Source organism: Musca autumnalis, unplaced genomic scaffold (genome assembly GCF_047663935.1).
Source record: "Musca autumnalis isolate F117 unplaced genomic scaffold, ASM4766393v1 scaffold_3, whole genome shotgun sequence".
Taxonomy (NCBI): Eukaryota; Metazoa; Arthropoda; class Insecta; order Diptera; family Muscidae; genus Musca; species Musca autumnalis.
The window spans coordinates 162,977,820-163,000,468 of NW_027411866.1; the positions used below are offsets into that span (position 1 = coordinate 162,977,820).

The 22,649-nt window shown below is 35.3% G+C and overlaps 1 protein-coding gene across 18 annotated transcripts in view; it reads left to right on the plus strand.

Moving 5' to 3' along the window:
* Positions 1 to 22,649, plus strand: part of Ypel (Yippee-like) — a 133,209-nt gene that overhangs the window by 44,852 nt on the left and 65,708 nt on the right. The window contains exons 1-2 of one of the 18 annotated variants that reach the window (XM_073975197.1): positions 15,146 to 15,360; positions 15,445 to 15,581. The exons of 14 other annotated variants lie outside the window; for them this stretch is intronic. The gene's annotated coding sequence lies outside the window, so the exon portion shown is untranslated. Of the gene's footprint in view, positions 1 to 15,145; positions 15,361 to 15,444; positions 15,582 to 22,649 lie in introns of those variants that run through there. 3 more of the 18 variants (XM_073975196.1, XM_073975198.1, XM_073975199.1) reach the window with 3 other exon arrangements.

The window sequence follows — 22,649 nt, forward strand, 5'->3', positions numbered from 1 at the left end:
GATTGAGATATGAGGGTGGTTTTGTAAATTCATACTCATATGGATGAAAAGTACTACACTGCACCCCGGTTAACTACCTCTCATAAAATTCCAAAAAATTGAGGCAGTTATGCGGGAAAGGCAGTTACGAAAATCCCGTATAGCTACCTCATGTGGGTAGTTACAAAAATCTAATCTCAACCTTACCAATAACGAAAAAAACTAGAACATAATTGTCAAAACCTATTTTCTTTCTGTGTATGGGAAGGATCTCGTTTTTTCTTTATGGTATGTTGGCTCAGACTCAGTGCAATAACAATCACCTGATATTTCAGTGATTAACTTATCTTAATGCCATAATTGACCCGTATTATGGAATATAAGTTGTAGGAATTTGAAGTTTCTCGATCAAAAATACCCAATTTTCAGTAGAATTTGAAGTTTATTTTGCACCATATCTCTTCATTCCATCGTTTTTCTTTAGTTTTTTTATAAAACTAAGAAGAAACTGTCAATTAATGCCAAATTGTTAACGCATTATAGACAATTAAAGTCCACAGCTTTCATAAGGTCTTATTTCCCCGGTATTAAAGTCATAGTTCGACCAATTTTAGCGTTTTAAACTTGAAATAGCTTTTATTTATTCCAATTTTAAAGAATCGTAACAGAAGCATTCAACATTTACATTTTTACTCAAGTTATTAAAAAATGTGCTATTCCGATAAAACAATTTAAACCGTACAACTTTTGGGATTTTTGAAAGAAAATTTAAAAAAATTATAACGGTACGTTGTCGAAGCCAAACTTTCTGTTGAAAGATACTTCATAAAATTACAAACCAAGATATATAAACTTTCCCGAGGTAATTCCACGGATATCGACTAAACTGAAGTAACAAAAAGCAATTTCAAATGTGCTATTGACATGAAACAAAGTGTATATGAACTTTTATGGCGATTGGTTAACGTTAACCCGACTTCGACTTCTTGTTTTTGAATGGCACATACGGCTAGCGTCCACAAATATAATTGTTTATCCAACGTCTCAAACTTCGCCGGAGGGTAGTATGATCAATGTCATTGACAGTAGTGAAGGCTTTTGATAAGTCGAGCGCCACCAAAACTGACCTATCACATGCCTTGTTCTGTTTGAGTCCTCGACAGATATGTGTGGAGATGGCATGCAGCGCTGTTGTCGCGCTATGCTTCTTACGGAATTCATTATGATGATCGGCAAATGGATAGCTATTTATAACGCTGGGGAGGACTACGGCCTCAAGGGTTTTTGCTATCGAAATCGGCCTGTACGATTCACTATTGCTATCATTTTCCAGACCTCGGGGACAATGAGGGTGGCAGGTCATGGTAGAACAATATAAGGTAACAGCAATACCCAGTTGACTTAACTGGGCTGTAATGTTAGTGTCAAATTCTATACGACATTTTATATATTTATTTCCATGTTCGATGTATTCCCTAATATACATCATTTGAGGAAAAAAAATATCATTCAGAAAAAAATACGTTTTCATATCAATGATATCTAACCTCCTCCAAGTCCAAGACGTGTCGCACACTAAAACACCGCTTATAGAGGCGGTACAACATTTGTTAATATATGTGATAACTTCTTAAATTTTGTAAAAAACCCTAATAAACATATTGTTTTCAAAAACCAAAGTTTGAAACAGATTCTCCTTTTTCAATTAATTTTTAGCGACCCAAAATATTTTTGCAACAATTCTACTTTCTGCGAGAAATTATCCATTAAGTGGAATGATATGGAAGCATTCAAATTGAAAATGTATGGAATTTTCATTCATGTTTTTCAAAATATTCAATCAAATGTAAAAAATATCATTTTTATTTTTGCCTTATTAACAACATCCTAATATGCCTGAAGATCGGCCTAACCACCCTTGAAACGTAGCATAATGGTTGGATGCATGGGACTTCGGTAGACTCCTAATCAATAATACTGTGATACAAAAGTGGACAAAATTTTTTTGCAGGATTTCTGATGCACAATTTCGGTTTTGTGGGAGTCCATAGAAGACGAAAATACCTTTGGTTTCTTTGGGTCACTTCGAGGTTTGATTTTATAACGGCAAATGTAGTGAAAAATGGGGTTTCTTGGATTTTCAAATTTAAATGGACATTACTTCTTTTTTTCCGAAATGAATGCGTTATGGCATTTTTTGGTTTTTTTCTTATTTTCCTTTATAAAAGATTGGTACCTTAGCATGTATGATTCTAATTGTGATTATCTTGGTTAACAATTACGCACAAGGTACCAATCTTTTATGAAGGAAAATATGAAAAAAACCAAAAAGTTCAAACACAAAAAATGTCATAGCGCATTCACTTTTCAACCGATTTCGTTGGTTTTTCGCATTTTGGAAAGCCAACTAAATTTCCTACTTGCTAACAGTAAATAATTGTACTGTTAGGTATCGTTTACGCAGCCTAGAGCACAAGGAAAAACATGTCACTGTTTTTAATGGGTTTTTGTCACATATAAACCACTATTACTTAGCCATTTGTTAATCGATTTTAAAAATCGATGGCTTAGACAATATTCTCTCCTTTCCAATAAAGGATAGAGTGTTAAAATCGGTTGTGGAAAAAAGAAGTAATGTCCGTTTAAAGTTGAAAATCCAAGAAAGCCCATTTTTCACTACATTTACCGTTATAAAATAAAAAACCGAAGTGACCCAAAGAAACCAAAGGTATTTTCGTCTTCTATGGACTCCCACAAAACCGAATTTATGCATTAGAACCCCTGCAAATTTTCATTGTAGCACAGTGTAATCAATGTATCTCTTAGGTCTAAACAGCTCAACTCGAAAGAGAATTAATTAAAGTAAAAAATATTAGTTTTTTAAATTCCAAAAATTTCTAGACATTTCCTTGCTGTTTACATATACCGGTGATACTAACATTACAAACAAAAACAAATTTCTATGTGGTTGTTGTTGAGTTGTTTTTGTTGTAGTATTTACTTTACCTTATTTGCAACTCTTCAGATGATTTAACCTCTTATGCTAGCGGACCCATCTGTGTCAGCTCCCTGGGGTTGGTTCGATGAAGCTCATCACGCTCATTTGCTAATCCCGTCGCCACTGCTGGGAAGTTTGGTCTGACTTTGATATTTGATCAGCAGGTATATGGCGAGCGGCTGCAGCAGTCATCATGTCCAGGACTATCCTTTCTGCTACCTGAAATCAGATCTCTGATGCGGTGATTAGTGAACTCTCCAAAAGTTGGCCAATTAGCTTTCCTATGGTTGATCAAAGAGCGGCATTCAGAGGTGATGAAATCTGGTCTCTGTTCAGCCAGCACTAAACCCCTCTGGTCGTTTCCCGTTATGACCTTCCAAAAGCGACCTAATGTTGGGCCTATAACCTAAAGTACAGCTATTTATCGGCGGAATGTATACGTTCAGCAACTCCACCTCGGCAGTTCCACACCATACATTTCATGTGCGATTCTTTAGATCCAGGCTCAAGCGAGATAGGTCTGTATTGAACAGACTGGTGTAATAACCTCCACCTTCACTTCTGGTGCGATCCTTCCACAGCACGTTGTAACCATCACAGCGCTGTAAGCTGTAGGTGTTGTTTAGCCTAGAGTTCTGCACCGCCGAGATCATTAATATTCTTTAGACTCATAAAGTCCACTATTTTTTTTATACGCCACCTGTATCAACCATATCCGACAAGTTTTAATGGGTTAATAGCCCAGTCAAAATATAAATGCGTATAAGGTGTAAAGAGCAAAAATGCCCACAAAGCAGAATTTTGGTGGAGAGCTTGCCTTTACCATGTCCTAAAAGTCCCCATCGATCCCATGTGTGCAAAAAAAGTTATTCGGGGTCAAAAGTCATTTTTGGAAGCATTATTCAGTTTTTTGATTTTTCTCAATAACGGTAAGACTTAGCAAAAGTCGGCTAAAGTAAAAGTTGTAGATTTAACAATTGTTTACAAGAATGGTTTTCATGATTTTTAAAAAAGATTTACCATTTTCCAGATATCGTGATCTAAAGATGATCAAATTAAAAATTAGCCGCGTAAGTACATTATGAGGTTAAAATAACCACACTATGTGTTAGGTATTTCCATACGCTTTCAAACGATATAATCGGTTCAGTAGAATCGTGACTAACCCAGTTTTTAAATCTGGCCTTTCGTGTCGAATAACCGGCGAACCGGATCCGCCGCCCATGAAAATTATATTTTTCCATAATCAAAAATCGGAGAGTTTTCGTTGGGGTTGTTTCCGTTGGGCTTGCACATGTGGGTTAAATGGGCTATTTTTGCATAAAACGACTCTAACATGGCATAACTCTACTAAACATGCTCCGATATTGTTTGGAATTTGTTTTAGAAGATAGGTATAATTTCGCTCTTCAAGGAAACATATATTTATACCCTCCACCATAGGATGGGGGTATATTAAGTTTGTCACTACGTATGTAACTACTCGAAATAATCATTGTAGACCCCACAAAGTATATATATTCTTGATCAGCGTGCAATTCTACATCGATATAGCCATGTCCGTCCGTCTGTCCGTCTGTGGAAATCACTCTAGCGTCCGAACGGATTGACGTAGGTTGATGAAATTTTGGGAAAATATGTTATATTTACGTAGGACTTTTGGTATTGAAAGCGGGCTATGTAGGTCCACGCTTTCGTATAGCCCCCATACAAAAAGACGCCTGACGCGTCTTCGTTTTAAGGAATTTTTAAGATATTTGGCCCATTTTACCACCGAATTGGTTGTAATTTGGTACTTTGTGTCTCCAGAGGCCAAAAAATATTCCTACCAAAGTTGGGTTATATAGGTCCACGTTTTGGTATAGCCCCCATATAAGGCCCCATATAAAGTACGCGTCATTTTAATATATTTTGAATATATTAGACCCATTTGACCACAGAATTGGTTGTAGTTTGGTATTTTGTGTCTTCAGAGGCCAGAAAACATTCCTACCAAAGTTGGGTTATATAGGTCCACGTTTTGGTATAGTCCCCACATAAGACCCCTTATAAAGTACGCGTCATTTTAATATATTTTGAATGTATTAGACCCATTTGACCAAAGAATCGGTTGTAACTTTGTATTTTGTGTTTCCAGAGGCTAAGAAACATTTCTACCATAAAATGTTTATATAGGTCCACGTGTTGATATAGCCCCCATAATACAATATCTCCCGATTTTCGATATTTTGAACGTTTTAGCCTCATTATCACACCGATATGGCTGAAATTTGGAATTTAGTCTTCTTTAGGCGTATAAAACTTTCCCCCAGAAATTTGTAGGTATAGGTCCACGCCATCATATAGCCCCCATAGAACGGTACCTTCCGAATTTCGGTATTTTGAAGGTTGTGGCCGCATTAATCCACCGAAATGGCTGAAATTTGTGGTGGAGGGTATAAAAAGTTCGGCCCGACCGAACTTAACGCTTTTCTTACTTGTTTAGAACAGGCGTTTCTCAAGAATGGTTCCTTCTAAGACAAAACTTGTAGATAATTTTTCTGTCTACAATATTTACTTTAGTCACTTTCTGATTAGATCAACCGTTTTCAAGAAATAAATCCGAAAATCTAAAACCCCTTAAAATTTGACCTTTGACCCCGAATAACTTTTTTGCACACATGGGATCAATGGGGACTTTTAGGACATTGCTTTTTATGGTAAACCCTTGCTCCACCAAAATTCAGCTTTGTTGGAATTTTTGCTATCTCAACGTCTATTTTGACTGGCCTAAAAACTGTGGACAGACGTGTGACTTTAAATATGTAATTCGTGTCACGCGGATACATTACAAGTTTTTGAGCATGTGTGGTCTTGTTTATAAGTTAAATGGGTTATGCCCGTTAATGAAATCGGACATAGCCTCCAAAAATAATTTTGATGGTTCTATTATGCACCCTTAAAAATTGAAAAAGCGTTATCTCACAAAGCATATTATAAAAACGTAAACGTCTTGCCCATAATATTTAATCTCTGTACTATATTCATTTGTGGATTGTTTAAACCCCGCCCAATTACAAATGTCAACAATCATCAAACTAAGTTGTCTACCATGTTGTCTACCTACTACTTTAAATTCCTTCTAAATAAGAATTTATGAGTTGACAAATTTCCATTTCCTTTCTTTGTGTTTGCAACATATCTTTTCATTTTTTGAACATTAACATCCTTTTACATAGAAATCATAAAATACACACAAGCGAACAAAGGAACATTCACATGAGAAACAGCAAAAAACATGAAACTTTCTTCTATCATTATGCATTTGAGTGCATTCACTTTCTTTTGATGCTGTATGCTGCTGCTGTACAAGAACAAAAATGATAACACGAACAGAATTTGTTTTTATTTAAAGCGTTTGCGCTTTTCAGCTCATTTCACTAACACCCACAATGTTGTTGTTGCTGTTGTTTATCCTTTGCTATGATGGTCAGGTTCAAGTTCAATATACTCATAAATGGTTGGTGGTGGCGGCACCCACCAGCAACGATGACAGTGTCGCCAGTTGTTATTTGTTGTCGCTGAAAACATAGCCGACCCCACATATTTGGTGTGGTGTGGTGTGTGGGGGTTTTAGTGTTTATGTTGCTGATGGCAAGACAGAAGCATTGCATGTCCTTTTTTATTACATTTTCGTTTCCTTTGTAGCCACATATGAGAAATAAGCTTACTCTTTTGCTTCTGTTTGAATGTCTACACGAAAACAAAGACGAGCTCTTTATTAGTTTGTTGCAAACATTGCACAATAAAAATTGTTCCATAACAAAAAGTCAAGATTTTTTGTTGAAAATATTAAAAGGTTTGGGAAAAATTAAAATTGCTAAACTTCGCATACGAGATATGTCTTTAAAAATCCATATCTTAATTTGTTTAACGCTAATGAGTGTTTTTCAAATTTAATTTTAAATATTTTTTAAATTTAATACCTTTATATTTGTAATCGGCCACATAACCTATTAAATACACACATATCGTATATGTTTATTATAGAATGTAGCAACGCTAGTACAGCAGACTCTTTGCCATTTTCTCGCAAAAGCAAGCATATCATTAACATTTGTGTCATTTTACGACTCCCAGACAAACATGGCATTATTTCATGTAGTTGGAAATATTTTGTAATAGTTTTTTAGGCTGAGGATGGTGGTGTGCTAATTTTGGTTACAAAGCAGTAATTATACCTCCAGTTGTGTCATTATTTGGATAATAAAAATTCAAAGTAATGCGAAACAACTTAAATCGAGACATAAGTATATCCAGAAAATATAAAGCTACTAGCAGATCCCGGTCCGCGTTGCTGGCCCGTCGCACGTATGGTTAAAATCCGAAAAACGGCGCTTAATTGAAAAATTAAAACATACTTTCTTAATAATCTGTCAAAATTCTAGCTCACTATCCAAAATAGCAATGTCGTATGTTGCTTACTTTTCTTGTTGCACTGTGTTAAAATTGAAAATTTTTTCAAGTTTTGGCAAACAGTTGAAAAATCACAAATTTGGGTGGTTGTGAACGGTGAAAACGTAGTTTTTAATATATAAAAGTGTAATTTTTAGTATTGACGTATCAAGTAGAGGTATTTCTTAATATTTTGAGAAAAATTTGTTCTCACAAAAGTGCTGTAGAAATATCCCTAAAAATTTTTTCAAAATATGTCCATATTTTCCACAATTTTGAAATGTATTAGAGTATAGAAAAAAAGAGTGTCGAGAAGGTCTTGAGAATTTTTTTTTTTTGTATTTTTCTCTTGAGTGTTCTCTTTTAATTTCCGCTAAAACCCCATGCCGTTTTTTGCGCATTTTGAGTTATGTCAAAAATGGTGAAAATAGTCATGGGTCATATTTTTTGCCTTTTTGGTTTTTGTCTTAATTTTCTCTGGTCCTGTTGTACATTATGTCGTGTTTTGCATTGATGCCTGTGTTCACTCTAGATTAGACTATGTGTGCAGGTTTACCATTACTATACATATATATAATAATCGGAACTTTATATATGACAATTTGGAGTTCATTTCATTTTTATGAAAGTTTGTTTTAAATAACTTTAACTTCAACTCAAGGTGAAATTACCAGGTGATACGGTAATCCCAGCTATGAGAATATGCGGAGGGACGAACTTGCATGAAAAAGCAAAAAATAAAGCTTACTAATTTCCATATTGCTTAAAGTAAATTATTCATCAGTTTGGTATCTTCTACGCAGACTAGAGCACAAGGAAAAGCATTTTCCTGTTTTTTAACTAGCTTTATTTTTCACACTTAAACCACTATAACATAGCCAATTTTTAACCGATTTTAAACAGTTATGGCTTGTTCGAATAACATTGTTCTTCCCTTTAAAAGAAAAGAAAATTATAGAAATCAGTTGTAAAAAAAGAAATTATGCCCGTTCAATGTTTAAAATCCAAGAAATGCCGTTTTTCACTACATTTAACGTTATAATATCAAAAAACGAAGTGACCCAAAGACACCAAACGCATTTTCGTCTTCCATAGACTCACACAAAACAGAGTTTATGAATCAAAACCCCTGCACAAAATTTTTTTCAACTTTTGGATCTCAGTGTTATTGACCACCCAAAATAAGTTTCGGCAATTCAAATAAAATCAACAAAGAAAAGTGTTTAAAACGTCGATAAATCCGTAAATATTAGAAAAATTGAATTGAAGCTGAAATAAAAAATGCACACAATATTAATTGTTTATATTAATTGTGAGATATGAGCATTGAAGCGAAAAATCCATTGCGTTTTTCTCAAAATGGCATTTTGGAAATCGGTGATCACTCTTGCTCGAAAACTAATACCAATATTTTTGTGTGACTATTTAGGACATCAAGATCTAGTTCTTTATCGACCGGTGTATTTAAAAAATATTAATTTGCATTTTTTGATCAAAATTTGGTCGTTCTAAGGTAAAAATGGATATTTTGATTCGACTGTCCACCATTTTTGTATAAACTAATATTTTGTGAAATCCGCCTATGAAGGACAAGATTTTTATATTCTAAACAAGCCCACAAAAACATAGGAAGAAAGGTTAATTCGTTTTCTAGTTAGAGCGGTCATCGCAAACCGCTTTAATAAAAAGAGTGTTTCGTAGACGGTCATTTGCTACAAAACTATGTAATATTTTTAAAACACAAAAACTTCGAATGTAGCTTAGAATGTGCTCTTTCAGATGAAAAAAAAAAACAAAACACTAAAAACGTGTTTTTGAAAACATATTTATTAACTTTAAGTTGTGGTTAAAAATTGTTTTTTGAATTTAATGTGACACCGAGATTCGAAAAATACAAAGCTTTGAACCCCCAAATGATTCCCTGAATTAATCTCCGTTTTTATGGATTTTACCCCAATGTGCGTCGTAAGGAGTTTTAATGACAACGTTTTATAGATTTTATGCTTGACAATTTAAAAATAGGTATTTTCTATCTATCTCACTTCTTCGGTCCATTGTCAAACCGAGGGGGTTTTAAAATGTATCAACATATTTTGTTTGTAACCTTTCTTTTCTCTTACGGACATTGTAGGATTTTTTCGCTCATTGATGCCGTTTAGGATTTATTACTGTCCATGTCCTCTGTCTTTGTCCTAAAAGGATCTAATTATAAAAGTTAAAAAAAAAAAATGTTTCAGTCGAATTCTCCCGCCTATTGAGACTTATACACAGAAAAAAATATTTCAAGAATTTTTACATATTTTCGTACCTCACATAAGATACATGTGCAGTTTCTAATTTCCATTCGAAAGCCACTATTTTTTCGAAAATATGTAAGATGTTCATGAGATGCAAAATCACTTTCCTATTTTTCCCTATATTCCACTATTAGCTCTCATATTCCTCTCTTGATTGGTAAATGATCTCAACTTTGTTCTTGTTTTCTTTTGACAATGTATCAACAAACCACAACACAACCCCCACCATCGTCTCACCATCACATTGAGACTATATCAACAAACCACATCACACACACTACTACTGTAGGTCGCAACAATTTTGTTGTTATTTAACTGACAAACCAAACAGCTACAGTGCTTTTGATGTCGAAAAACCAAAGTGTTTGGCCGTATAGTTCGAAACTACAAATTTTTAATTTCTTTAATATAAAGGCAACATCTAATATCTCAACCTAGTGCTGATAGACTCAGCATGTATATACATATGGTTCATATTGTTCTGCTATGTTCACAAGACGATAACACCTACAGTGAAAATCCATTAGAAGAAACGGTAAATAATTACAACTAGCGAAGTACCCGCTACTTCGTATGCGGGAAGGATATGAAAAACAAGTAAACAATATATAATATGGAAATTGCGAACACTGAAAATTTTATTGTACTTATACCAATTTTAATCAGTATTTATTGTTGTTTTAGTACTGTTCGTACCGCTTTAGTTCGATTTTCAAAAAGATCAGCCATATCTCACCCTTACATGTTAACAGCTAGACCAACATTGTACACCAATACTCACACTAAATCCAAAAAATACAAATTCCAGCACTGTCCCTACACCCAATAGTACGATTTTCCAAAACTACCTCAATCCTTTACTTCACCAGTAACCTTAATTCCAAAAAACAGGATTCCAGCTCTATCGGTGCACTCAAATTGTACCATTTGGTATATTTCGTGGCCATAAGTACGAATTTCAAAAACTACCTCCATGTCTCAATCCTACACTCCAAATACCCACTGTACCAATTTTAGTACTTTTCGTACCCATAAGTACGAATTTCTAAAACTACATCAATCTTACACTTCAACAATAATCTCAATTCCAAATTTCAGGATTCCAGATTCCAAATCCCAATTGTACCAAATTTATTACTTTTCGTTCCCATAAGTACGAATTTCCAAAACTACCACAATCCTACACTCCAACAGAAATCGCAATTCCACATTACAGGATTCTGGGTCTATCCGTTGACCCAAATCTAAATTATACCAAATTTAGTGCTTTTCGTATCCATAAGTACGTATTTCCAAACTACCTCAATCCTACACTTCAACATTAATCTCAGTTACGAATTTAAGGTTTCCAGCTCTATTCGTTCACCCAAATCCAAACTGTATCAAATTTAGTATTTTTCCATCTTACACCCCAACAGCAAGCTTATTTCTAAATTTCATTATTCCAGCTCTGTTCGTTCACCCAAATCCAAATTTGGTACTTTTTGTACCTATAAGTACGAATTTTCAAAACTACTTCCCTTTTACACTCCAAATGTATCCTACGAAGTACGAGTTTCCAAATTATCTCAATCCCATACTCTAACATCAATGTTAATTCGAAATTTCAGGGCTACAGCTCTATCCGTTCAAACTAAATCTAAATTGCACCAAATTTAGTACCACTTAGTACTTTTCGTATTCTTAAGTACGAATTTTCTAAACAACTTCCATTCTACAATCCAACAGTAGCCAACCTTATACTCCAGCAGCAATTTTTATACCAAATTTCAGAAATTCAGCTCTATCCGATGACCCAAATCTTAACTGTACCAAATTTATTACTTTTCGTAACCCATAAGTACGAATTTCAAAATTATCTCCATCCCATACTACAACATCAATCTTAATTCAAAATTTCAGGATTCCAGCTCGATCCGTTCAACCTAAATCCAAATTGTATAAAATTTAGTACCATATAGATCTTGTCGTACCCATAAGTACGAATTTTGAAAACTTCTATACAAGTGGTGCCTTAAGACACGCCGTTCAGATTCGGCAATAAACAGTATGTCCCATATCATTGTACTAATATGTATCTCGGGGTGCACTCTAGAGTTGGACAATCTCGTTCAATTGAACGATCCGGATCACTATCTCGTTCCATGGACAACGGTAATTTCTTTGACACAACTGCGTATACTTAATTTAATACGTTGGCTTTTATGATGTTACTCATTCGTCTTTGAACGAGGACAGTGATCCGGATCGTTCAATTGAACGAGATTGCCCAACTCTAGTGCACTCATTGATATGAGAGAAGTCTCCCTTGTCCCGTATGGGATGTTTGTGGAACAATTATATTATGTTTTTTCCAAACTTAGTTTAAGTTCGTAGATGAGTCATATCAGTCGGCACACTCCGTCAGGTATTTCCGCCACAAAAGTTCGAAAATGTTGGAAAAATAGTGCGCACGTTAAGTCTTGTAGGGAATAACCGATTTGAGCCATACTTTGAACACCGTGCCTCTATCGTTTCAATCCTTCGGGTACCTCCTACACAGAATTTCGGATAATGTCAGTTTAGTACCTGCTCTCGAATCGTTTTGATTTTTGTTGTAACAAATTGTATTCACTGTTCATATTACGACGGTATATTGTTTTTCCAAAGACAAGTCCATACTTCCTGCGAAAATAGCCCGATTTTTTGAGTTACCATATTTTGGAGGTGCCTCAATCAAGCCACTCTAAACACACAACGCATGGTCGTACGTGAATCTGTCCTGAGTAAGCTTAGGCTAAAAACTGTAAAACTTTCCAAAAAAAATGTGTTGCCTAGACCAGATAGTTTTCTAGTTACTCTCGTATGCTTCCCTTACTACTGAGATTTGAATACCCAATACTTGCAGTGATTGTCACTGAAAATCATGCAATTTGAAATACAAAATGTAACTTGGAATCGAGTTGAGATTTTTTAACAATTAAAAAAAATTGTAGCCTGAAAAGTTGTCTTTAAGATGGTATACAGTACTAAAAATATCCAAAAAAATTAGCATTTTTAAATTTATTATTAAAAATTATGTACCACATTATTCGATTACTAATTTCCAAATTGTTCTCTGTTTCCGCCATTTCAGTAATAATGGTGGAATAAAAGGTTCCCTATCGTTTTCAGTAGTCATTGATTCCGAAAGAAAAAATGATGTTCCTGACGTATTTTTGGCATGATTGTAATTAATGTCCCTTTGTAGGCAAATCGGCTAGAAATTTCTAGTTTTTGAAGTTATTTTCCAAAAAAAAAAAAATGACTATGAAAAATCATTAAGGGTTATGTCTAGAGTACGTACAAACAATTTAATGATATTTGGAAAGTCCTGTATCAGCCAGGCTTGCCCCATATTAGACTAGCCTTTAACGGCATTGCCCTGATAGAGGAAAAAATCAGGGCATAAAACCAAAATGTTTGCACTTTTCTTTGAAAATAGTTTTTAAAAACATTGTTAACAATGCCCTGACTATGTTTGCTTTTATAGAACTAAAAATTACAACACCCTTTGTTGCCATTCAAGCCAAACAATACTACTTCCTTCGACGAGTTTCATAGAATCACTCCAATTCTTTTATGGGTGCGGATTATTTCAAGTTATGTCGTATTTTTCCGGGCATTATGCGGTGTAACATTCTTAGTTCAGATGAAAATCAGTATATCTGGACTAGAATCGATATATTATTGTGGAAGAAGCCAACACACACCTGCATTTAAATAAATGAACTGTCGCTAACAAAACTCTTCGTAAGGAGTACAATTGTTTGGGCTTGAATGACAACAAAGGGTGTTAAAATTTTTGTTTTTATAAAAGCAAACAAGGTCAAAACATTGTTAATAATATTTCTGAAAACTATTTTCAAAGTGCAAAATTTTTTTTTCTTTGCCCTGATTTGTATTTCTATCAGGGCAACGTCGTTGTATAAAATAGGGCAAGCCTGGCTAATATAGGACTTTCCATATATCATTAGATTGTGTGTACGTACTCTAGACATAACCCTTAATGATTTTTCATAGTCAATTTTTGGAAAATAACTTCAAAAACTAGAAATATCTAGCCAAATTTCCTACCCAAAGGGAGATTAATTACAATCATGCCAAAATTACGTCAGGAACATATTTTTTTTCTATCGGAATCAATGACAAAACTACTGAAAATGATACAGAACCAGTTATTCCAGCATTCTGATTACTAAAATGGCATAAAAAGCGAAAAGTTTGGAAATTGTTAATCGATTCTTGTGGTGCATAATTGTTTAGGCTCAATTTGCCTATTTTTTGTTTTTGGGAACATTTTAGTATAACAGTACTGAAATCGGAATATTTTTGTATGCCATCTTAAAGACAATTTTTCAGCCTACAAAATTTTTTGGAATTGTAAAAAATCTCAACTCGTTTCCATGTTATCAACGTTTACATTTGTTATTTCAGGTTGCATCATTTTCAGTGACAGTCACTGTATTCCTAAAGATACCTTTCACAGTTCTTTAGAATCTATTTTATATCGCCATTTGTGACCATTTTAACTCATGAGGTTTATGACATAGACGATAAATGCTGATACATCCAATTCCATGATATTCAATATTCTTAGGAAATCCATTAAAATGCCATGATGAATCTGAAGAAAATATATCTTCTGTAAATATTGTCCCAGACTGAAGAAACCACTCCATTATTCCAACATCTTTGTGCGATAAATTAAACCAAGCAAACAACAACAGCACAACAAACGAACGAACGAACAAGCTACCCATCACAACATGATGAACGTTGTCTTTGTTTAGAAAAAAAGTACGCGATCCCTCCAACAACAACGACTCCTTGTTTGTTGCTGTTGGTGATGTTGATGACTTTGTCGTTGCTGGTAATATTTTTGACGGGTGTTGCTGTTTACTTGCAGTTTATGCAGATTTTCTTCTTCTCGTAGATGCCTTGTTTGTTGTTTCTTATATTTCTGGCTTGCAACTGTGAACCAGTTGCATGCTGCGATAGAGAGAGGAGTCTGTGTTATTTTAAAAGTGTAATAGACAGCAGCAACAACAAGAACAAAATAGCAAACAACTATAAATACAACTAGACAACAACATGTTGGCAAAAAAGTACACAAAAGCACACATAAATAACAAGAACAATAACACCAAAGGGGGTGGAGAAGTGGGGGGACACCCAAACCAGCAAGTAACAACGTCATTGCAATACTAACAACTTTTCCAAAACTACATCGTCAAACAAAGCAGGCCAGGCAGGCAGGCAAGCAACCGAACCAAACCAACCAACCCAACCGACCATCAAGTAAACTCATTCCTCCATTACACCATAAGAAAAACAAAAAACCAAAAAATAGCAAAGAAACCCAAACAGGCAGTCAGGCAACCAAGCAACTAAACAATCCACCAAAGTGCCATAAAGTGAAACAGTTCACTTCGAGACGTTCTGGTGTGCAGTCATCGCCATTCGTCACCATCACCTTCTTTTGCGGAATCTTAAGATTTAAAACCAATGTTTTGTTTCCAATTAGGAGAAAGATACGCTGATGCGGATATATGCGCGAATGTCAGTTCCCCATAACGTAACATGTCGATAAACTAATAAAGAATTTTTTCATGTCTGTCTAAAATCTCGTGAGTGAGTGTGATTTTACAGTTCTATTGTGTCAGTGATTTATAACAGTTTTATATTGGATACTATTTGCCATTCCACGGAATAAAGTGATTAACTTGTCATTTACACTGCCAACAGCGAACAACACGCTTCCAAGTTACGACCTAGTGGACCGACAGATCGATTGTTGATCTTTCAACACGAAATATTAAAAATCAATTATTGATTTTCGCCTAATTGAATGCGTAAGTTTTTGTTGTTGTAAATGGATTGGTTGTTGTTTTTGTTTTTATTTTCGTTTATTAAATTTGAAGAGAAAAACTTGTTGAAATGAAAATTACTGTTCCTTGTAGGTGATTAAAATTATAGCTTGTTAATTAAAAAAATTATCTTTTAAATAGTTGTCTTTATAATTGAAAATTTGTAGCTCTTAGATTTGTTATTTATTTTGAAGGGGGGTGGGTTTTTTGCATAATTTTGTGAGGAGTACCCTAATTATACCCTCAGGATTTATGCTAACGAGGGTATATACACTTTCATACGGGCAAAATGTGCCTCATCGAAATAGTGGTTTTAGGCCCCAAGCGTGTTAGGACGAAATCCGTTTCAGACAATTTGGAGTTGATTTAGCTATGTCCGTCCGTCTGTCGATCTGACTGGCTGGAGCGCACAATAACTCTCGAACGGATCAACCGATTTGGCTTTCGTAATATTTTGTCCAAACTTAGTTTAAGTTCGAAGATGGGCTATATCGGTCCACTCCTTCCGGTACCTCCCCTACAAAAGTTTGAAAATGTTCGGAAAATATGTGTACACGATAACTCTTGATGGGAGCAACCGATTTGGTCCATACTTTGCACATTGTAAAATTTCTAGCAGACTTAGATGATGATCAATGGACTCAATCGGTTCACTCCTTCGGGTAACTTCCACGCAAAATTTCGGAGTAGTTTAGTTTAGGACCTGGTCTCGAATCGCTTTGATTTTTGTTGTAACAACTTGTATTTAATGCCCCCATACGACGGTACAAGTTTCATCGCGGGCAAGTCCATACTTCCTGAGAAAACAGCCTGATATGTGCAAAAATAACCCTTACGACACTGTGTGTAGTGGTCGGAGCGAAAGATAACTCTCGAACAGATCTGCCGATTCTGCCGGTATAAAATTTGGTCTTCGTAATATTTTGTCCAAACTTAGTGTAAGTTCGAAGATAAGCGATATCGGTCAACTCCTTCAGGTAGTTCCCACATAAAAATTCAAAAATGTTCGGAAAAATTGTGCGTACGATAACTCTTGATGGGAGTGACCGATTTGGTCCATACTTTTTACATCCTAATATATCTACCAGAAATAGATCAGGTTCGAATATGAGCACTATTTGTCTCGTATAAAGTTTCGAATAAGTTCACTTTAAAACCACTGTCGAATCACTTTGATTTTTGTCTCAATTACGAAGGTAAAAGTTTTTCAGAGCAAGTCCATACTTCTTGAGAAAACAGCCCGAAAAGTGTAAAAAACCCATCTGGCACCATATGTAGTGGCTGGAGAGAACGATAACTCTCGAACTGATCAGCCGATTTGGTTTAAAATTTGGGCTTCGTCATATTTTGTCCAAACTTAGTTTCAGTTCGAAGATGGGGAATACCGGTCCACAACTTCCGGTACTCCCCCCCCCCCCCCAATATTTAAAAAATGTCACTATACTGGTATGCACGATATCTCTTGAACGGGGAAACCAATTTGGTCCAAACTGTGGACCTTCTTGTCCAAATTAAGTTTAACTTCTAAAATGGTCCATAAGGGTCCTCTCCGTAGGGTACCTCTCTCACAAAAGTTCAACATTTAGGTCTAAGTCCAGTTTAGGGTCTGTTCGAAGATCCTTTGGAAATGTATACCGATGCTGTTCGTTGTGGTCTTGATTACAGCGATATTATGTTATCCGTGGACAAGTCCATGCTTCCTGGCATACTGGTCCAAAAGTTACACGATGACCCACTGAAATGACTAGTGGGCGCGATATCTATTGAAAATATATGACTCCCAATAAAGAATACACTTCCATAATGGACTAAGTCGATCCATTCCTTTCAGTACCGCCTCCGCAACATTTTTCAACTTTAATCCAATCCACATTTTTCTCGGCAAGTTCAAATGTTCAAAAAGGGCCAACAATTCTGAAAAGACCCTAAATACATTCGACCTGTCCGTAGATGTCGGCAAGCCGACAGATACCTTTTTACTTGTTTTTTTTAAGATTAGATAAGATTGTTTAAGATTAAATACAATTTTACATATAAGATTAAATAAAATGTTACATATAAGATTAGATACAATTTTACATATAAGGTGATTCGATAAAAACCTCACAATCTGATTTTAACATTTCAATTTGATTTTTAGGGACATTTTGAGTTTTGAAATATATTTTCTCCAAAGTTCGAAGATGAGCCATATCGGTCCACACCTTTAGGTACCTCCTCCATAAAAGATAAATGGGGTTTTCATGAATGAAATTTCCCCGTGAGTTTTGTTTTTCCGCCGTTGCAACTTAAGGGAGAAAGTGAAAAAAATCACGGGGAATTGCCGTTCATGATAACCCCCTTCTTAGGTTACCCCCCCCCACAAAAGTTCAACTTTTTGTTTAAGGATTTGTCCTTTGGAAATTATACCGATGTTATGCTTTTCGTGGGCAAGTCATGGTGGTCCAAAACCTCTAAGTTATACGCTGACCAACTATTATCTGGTGGGCGCGATATCTATCGAAAGGAATGGTAACCAAAATAGACTATGTCGGTCCATTCCTTCAAATACCTGCTCCGTAACACTTTTGAGCTTCAATCCAAAATTTTTGCCGGTAAGTTCATACCTCCAAAACGGCCACAAAATCTAAAAAAACCTCCCAAATACATAATTATTGGGGAAAACGATTTTGGATGCGCACGGTGCGCCTTAACTAAATTTAAATGAAAGTACTTACACCTGGGAAGTTTTTACGGTTTCTGAAACTACAATGTTCATAATTGAGAAAAACCAAAAAACAAAAAAAAATCGCCGGAGGGATTTTCAAATAAATCGCGGTCAAAGTTCACATTTTAAGGGCTTTTTTAGGTTTTCACGATTTTGCTTTTAAACCGCAAATTCTCTACAAGATTGACCTTAATGGTATTTTCGTAGATATTACCATTTTTGAGATATAGAAGTTAAAATTTTGACAATTTACTGACTGTATCGTCTCCTTATAAAACAAGGTCTGACTGCAATTTCCCAACTTAAACTCATATGTATATCTCAAAAATGGTACAACCTTGGACAAAATTACGAAAACCAATCTTATAGAGAATTTTCACAGCTATAAGATTTTCTCTAGTCACATTCCGATAAGACTTACCGTTTTCAAGCAAATCGTGAAAACCTAACAAAAAACATCTAAATATGTGACCTGAACTTCCATATTTCAAAAATGGTAAAACCTGGGAACAAAAATTCACACCTACAAAATGTTCTTTAGCCCCATTTCGGTTTCGCGAAAACCTAAAATATACCTAAAAATGTGAATTATGACCGCGATTTATTTAAAACTCCCTCCAGCGATTTTTTATTGTTTTTGGATTTCTCTCATCTATGAACATTGTTGTTTCAGAAACCGCAAAAACATCCCAGGTGTAAGCACATTTCATTTAAATTTAGTTAAGGCGCCCCGTGTGCGTAGACGGTATTCGATTCGATATTGTCAATAGATGAAAGTTTCAATTAACATAGGCTGAGAGTATATATCTGTCAGTAAAGCCGACTGATACTTTTTTACTTGTTCGATCTCGTCTTCCACATGTTTACTCCATCGAAGCCTTGGGCTTCCAGATTGGCTTTCCTATCCCCGTACGGCCCGTATTAATACGCCTTTTTAAGCGCGTTCATCATCGCTAATTTTTATGACATGGCCTAACCAGAGCTCCTATTTGCTCGTTTTTACTCGCAAGTGGGAGTACTCGAAGAGTGCGAGTAAAAAGTCAGATTTTCTCGTTTTTGAGGTTCCTGTGGACTGAATATGGAAAGAGCAAGTTGTTCGGAGGTTCAGAGGAGGTTATTCCGAAGTTCATAGGAGGGTGGTCGGAGGTCTGAGAAGGTTGTTCCGAAGTTCGGAGAGGGTGATCGGAGGTCCAGAGGAGGATGTTCCGAAGTTCGGAGAGGGTGGTCGGAGGTCCAGAGGATGTTTTTCCGAAGTTTGGAGGTGGGTGTTCGGAGGTTCGGATGAGGTTGTTCCGTAGTTCGGAGAGGGTGATCGGAGGTCCAGAGGAGGATGTTCCGAAGTTCGGAGAGGGTGGTCGGAGGTCCAGAAGAGGTTGTACCGAACTTCGGAAAAACCTCATCCGAACCTCCGAGCACCCAACTTTGTCTTTTCGTCATAAATGCGGGTACACCAAATTTAGACATGCCTTGGAATATCTTTGTTTCAGCCATATTCCTTATCCGTGTGTTTACAAGTTTAAGTTTTTCTAAGAGAAGTCAATACTTTAGAATTATGGATAGGGAAATGCACCCCTCCTTCATTCCTCCTGCGCAAAATTTTTTGTAAGTCCATGTTTTAAGTGTGCATCGTCTTTGTGGAAGAATTATGGATTATATTCGTGTAGGCTATGTGGATGACCCTTCATTGGTGGAACATTAAGGCCCATTGTATATGCTGGAAACTTTCAGAACTGCTTTTGTCTCCTTCGAAAATCCGATTTCTTTTCAAAATTGGGAGTCTGTCAATGGGACATTTACCGTATACCACTCCTGTTATTACTTTTGTTGGCACAGTGATAGGCTGAGGGAATTTAACTACTAAATATTTTATTCTTGTTTTAAATACAAATTTTCTTTTTCTTAGAAAAGTGCAACGACCTACGCACTGCATGCCGGCCAGCATGACAACAAGTGGTGATAATTTGTAATTATCATTCATGTCAATTTTAAAGCAATAAATTTTCATTTATTTTCAACAGCAACGGTCACTTTGAAGAGCGTCGATTTGTTATCTTCCTCCATTGTGATGGTTGATATTAAACAATGTTTGTTTTTCCTGCAAACAAAGTAAACTAACATTTGAATTTCATTAAAATTGTATGAAAAGAAATTTTCAATAAACAAATATGTTGCTGTTATTTATTAAACAATACAAATATTAAATTGCACAATTGGCCAATCGATTTGGAATTTGTTTCTTTTTTGGTCAATGGAATTCTAGAAATTTTTGGCGACAAATAAATCAAGTTATACTATTGGACCAATTTACGTAAAACACACTTTATACTCTATATAAAAAAACATAGTGAAATAAGTACAAAATACAGTTTATTAAAGGGTCGATTATGGATTGCAACTCAATTGTAGTTGCGTTGCCAGATGGGAAAATCATACAATTAAAATGAGTGAAACGCCAGAAATTTCTATCAAATTCATTCAACATCAGTGTTTTGAACCTTCAGATATTAATTTAATTGTAAAAAAGTATGAATTTCAATGCAGAAATCAGCTGTCGGCAACGCAACCGGAGTTGTGTTGCTATCCATAATCGACCCCCTAAATTTGGAAGATTTACTGTACGAAGGAAGCCTAATTTGTCTAATTTTTTTTTCATACTATAATCATGTACTGATTTGTAGAGTACATCTGATCTTCCTAATTCCTCCATTTTTTTTATTATGATGTATGGAAATGAGTTACAGAAATGAAATCATCCCTTACAATGATAAAATGCACATTTGTCACATTTATTCAGTCATTATCCCCTGAGCCCATAGAATTCATTGCCCTGGTGATGATATACACTGCTGTGAATTATTTTTTTCTCCGTCTTCTGTACAGTAAGCGTGTCGATGACTGATGTTGCCATTCGCACGTTTTGCTCTTTTCCAGTTGCCCCGTTATGTTAATGATGATGGTGTTAGCAAAGGCCTATGGCCTCTTAGAGTTGAATGAATGAATGAATGAATGAATGGATGGATCGTTCCATTTGAAATACCACAATAATAAGAAAAATTAAAGAAGAAAATTACACTCACACTTATATACATACATATATTTGAAGTCAATAAATAAGAATATAATTATAGCCTACATCATTTCATATGTATGATCTGCATGACAACTGTTGTAGAAACGAATAAAAAACGTCATCACATGGAGAACATTTATTTGAAACTAGCATGTGCTCGCTACTTCGTAAGCGAAAAGTTGTCATTTATAGAAAAAGGATGTAAACAGACCCCCGTTTTATTTATTCCAGAATTAATAAAATGAAATTTGAAAAATGTATTCACATTACAACATTCGATTCCTAACCTTACCAATGCCAAGGGTACAACATTAATATTACACTGTGCAACACGAAAATTATTTACCATATTCTGACACCGCAGCGTGATAGAAGACACGTGTCTCGCCGTTTTTCCCTATCTCTTCAACTTTCATGGTTACATGCCTCCAAAGGTTTGAGGCTTTGATGTAAAAAGGGGTCATTTTTCAAGACTATATCTTCCAAACCGTTAGGAGTTTTGACTTTATCTCAGAGGCAATGTTGTAGATCTTGTCTTAAGGAACAAAAATTCTGAACACATATAATCCATCAAACTTCATCTGCAAGGTCAAAATCGCCAAGGTCAAATTTCTTTTAAAACATTTTCTCGGGTTTTGGTCTGCAGCTATCAAACCGATCGAATTTGAAGCAAACAACCAACTACAAAAATGTACCTCAGATCCCAATAAACATCTTTCTAGAATATACGATCTCTGTATAGACGGTTCTTAAAGGTCAAAATAAAAAAGCAATTGGGATTTTTATCCTGCTTTCTCTGGTTCTGGTCCACAGATACTAAACCGTTCAATATTCAAGAAAACAACCAACTGCAATAATGTAGCAAAGACATCAATGAACAACTTTCTGGATCATGCGAAATGTCTATGAACGGGTCTTAAAGGTGAAAATAGCAAAAAACTTTTGAAAATATTCAATTTTTACACTTTTTTCTCCAATTCTGGTCAAAAGATACCCAACCGCCCAAAAATTAAGGATACCGTCAACTACAGAAATGTACCTAAGATTTCAATAAACAACTTTCTAGAATATATGAAGATTCTAGGAACGTTTCTACAAGTTCAAAATTCGATTATTTTAGATCATTCTTTCCTGTATAGGTCCGTAAATACCAAACCTTTTAAATTTACTTGAGTTTTTAACAGTTTGTTATTATCAAATCTGAGCGGAGGGAATGTTAAAAATAATTTAATTGTTCTTGAATTTCAGCCCTGAGAATCATTCCTAGAATCCTCAT